At 42.6% G+C, this 2,390-nt stretch overlaps 1 non-coding gene across 1 annotated transcript; it reads left to right on the top strand.

Moving 5' to 3' along the window:
* The first annotated feature begins 322 nt into the window (after nucleotides 1–322).
* On the top strand, nucleotides 323–395 carry TRNAT-AGU (transfer RNA threonine (anticodon AGU)). The gene has a single exon. It is a non-coding gene; the product is annotated as a tRNA-Thr (tRNA).
* The last annotated feature ends 1,995 nt before the right edge of the window (nucleotides 396–2,390 follow it).

The raw sequence follows: 2,390 nt of genomic DNA, 5'->3' as shown, positions 1-2,390 counted from the left end.
AGATAGGCTATTTAACACAAGGGGCACACGCACTAGGAGACACAGGTGGAAACTGAGTGCCCAAATGAGCCACAGAGATATTAGAAAGAACTTTTTTAGTGTCAGAGTGGTTGACAAATGGAATGCATTAGGAAGCAATGTGGTGGAGGCTGACTCCATACACAGTTTCAAGTGTAGATATGATAGAGCCCAATAGGCTCAGGAACCTGTACACCTGTTGATTGACGGTTTAGAGGCGGGACCAAAGAGCCAGTGCTCAACCCCCGCAAGCACAACTAGGTGAGTACAACTTGGTGAGTACACACACAGACAACCTCGGAGAGCCTCCATAGCTCAGTGGGCAGAGCGCTGGTCTAGTAAACCAGAGGTCGGGAGTTCGAGTCTCCCTGAAGGCAAAGTTGTTAACATTATTAACTAGAATGTGTCGCTTCTTCTTTTGACGGTCTAAGAGATATTAATCTTTAGGGGCCTCGTGGCAGAGTGGACAGCGCTTGGTCATTATAGTCCTAATATCCCGGGTTAGATTCCTGGCCGAGGCAGTAGCAAATGGGTAGAGTTTCTTTCATCATGATGCGTCTGTTCACCTAGCAGTAAATAGGTACCTGGGAGTAAGGCATCTGCTACGGGCTGCTACCTGAGGATATATATATTTATGAATGTATGTGTGTGTGTGTGTGTGTAGTCACCTATTTGTACTTACCTATTTGTGCTTGCAGGATCGAGCATTGACTCTTGGATCCCGCCTTTCCAGCCATCGGTTGTTTACAGCAATGACTCCGGTCCCATTTCCCTATCATACCTAATTTTAAAATTATGAATAGAGTTTGCTTGTATTCTGCAGACACAAATAGTAAATACACATACCCAGCGCATACTTCATTGTTTACCTGACATATAACTGATGCGATATACGAGGCTCTGAATAATTCCTTACAAACATTTCTATAGGCAGTTCTTAAGATGGCCAACATAAGAATTCCCTTTAGAAATTGATGCAATGAATCATTCATAATCTTGTATCCCACATATGTCAGACCAGTCCGGGAGTATGCAGCTCCATCGTGGAGTCCATATCTCGTCAAGCACATGGCGAAGTTAGAGAAAGTTCAGATGTATGACATCAGACTTGTTTCAGAACTGAGACGTATGAGTTAGGAGGGAAAGCTACATAAAATTAACATCACGTCTTTGAAAGATACAAGACTATCAAAAAGAGACATGATTAATAAAAAAGGAAAGTGTCTTCGTCTCTCTCTCCCTCCGCGCTCTACGCATCAGCGACCCTCAGTTTCTTGATTCTGATACTGGCTTTATCTACAAATCATTCTCTATCCTTGGTTACCCTTTGCATTTTATCAACTGTGCCTATTCTCAAGGTAAACTAAATTTCTTTCATCCTAAACCAACACTAGTAGCACTGTGCTCTGCTTTCCCTTCATATCTGAACTCAAAACCTTTACCAATACCTTTCGTCCTCTTGACATAAAGCTCGCCTTTCGACAAACTAACTCACTTCGTAGTAATCTAGTCCAAACTGCTCCTCCTGCTTCTAATGCTGCTGGTGTCTACCCTATTTCCTTTTCATCTTGTCCTCTCCAATACTTTGGTGAAACTGGCCGTACACTTAATGACAGACTTAAAGAACACAATAGAAGTGTTAAGTCTGCAGACACAAACAATGCTCTCTTACACACAGAAATCACAATGGCGTGATGCATCAAATGAACAAATCCACAAGGGCCGTGACGAGGATTCGAACCTGCGTCCGAGAGCATCCTGTAACCATGTTTAAGCAGTCGATTAAGTCAGCGTCTGGGATGCTCTCAGACGCAGGCTCGAATCCTCGTCACGGCCCTTGCGGATTTGTTCAATGCTCTCTTCTGTCATGTTAGGGATTCTAATCATCCTATTGATTGGTCTTCCTCCAAAATAATCTTTCCTTCCTCTACTCTTCACAGACGCCGTCTTGTTGAATCAGCTCAAATACACAATGTACCCAACATGAACTTGAGTCCTGGCCTTGTTGGTGTTAACTCTTCCCTTTCGAAATATATACTCAAATGCTCTAAACTTTCTAATAAACATGACTTAACATAATCTTGCCCTTCCCTTTATCTCTCTTTCTCTTTCCTTTTTTCTTTTTCTTTCCCCTTATTTTCTCTAACGAGCCCTTGCTTATTCCTATTACTATAGGAATAGGTGATGGGGTGCATCTATCGAGAGCTGGGGTTGTTGCTGTTGCGAACTCGTTGGAAGAAGTGGTTAGAGGTGTTTGTTTGGGTTTAAACTGTTAGTAGATAGAGGTATGGGAATTGATTTGGAGGAAGGAGGTAATAAAAGTATGTGTTTGTGGGAGAAAGGAATTGGCAAAATGATCAGGGAAAGAGAAG

Source organism: Procambarus clarkii, unplaced genomic scaffold, assembly GCF_040958095.1.
Source record: "Procambarus clarkii isolate CNS0578487 unplaced genomic scaffold, FALCON_Pclarkii_2.0 HiC_scaffold_129, whole genome shotgun sequence".
Taxonomy (NCBI): domain Eukaryota; kingdom Metazoa; phylum Arthropoda; class Malacostraca; order Decapoda; family Cambaridae; genus Procambarus; species Procambarus clarkii.
The sequence above is the reverse complement of the archived record's forward strand: the minus strand, read 5'-3'. Positions and strand labels throughout refer to the sequence as shown.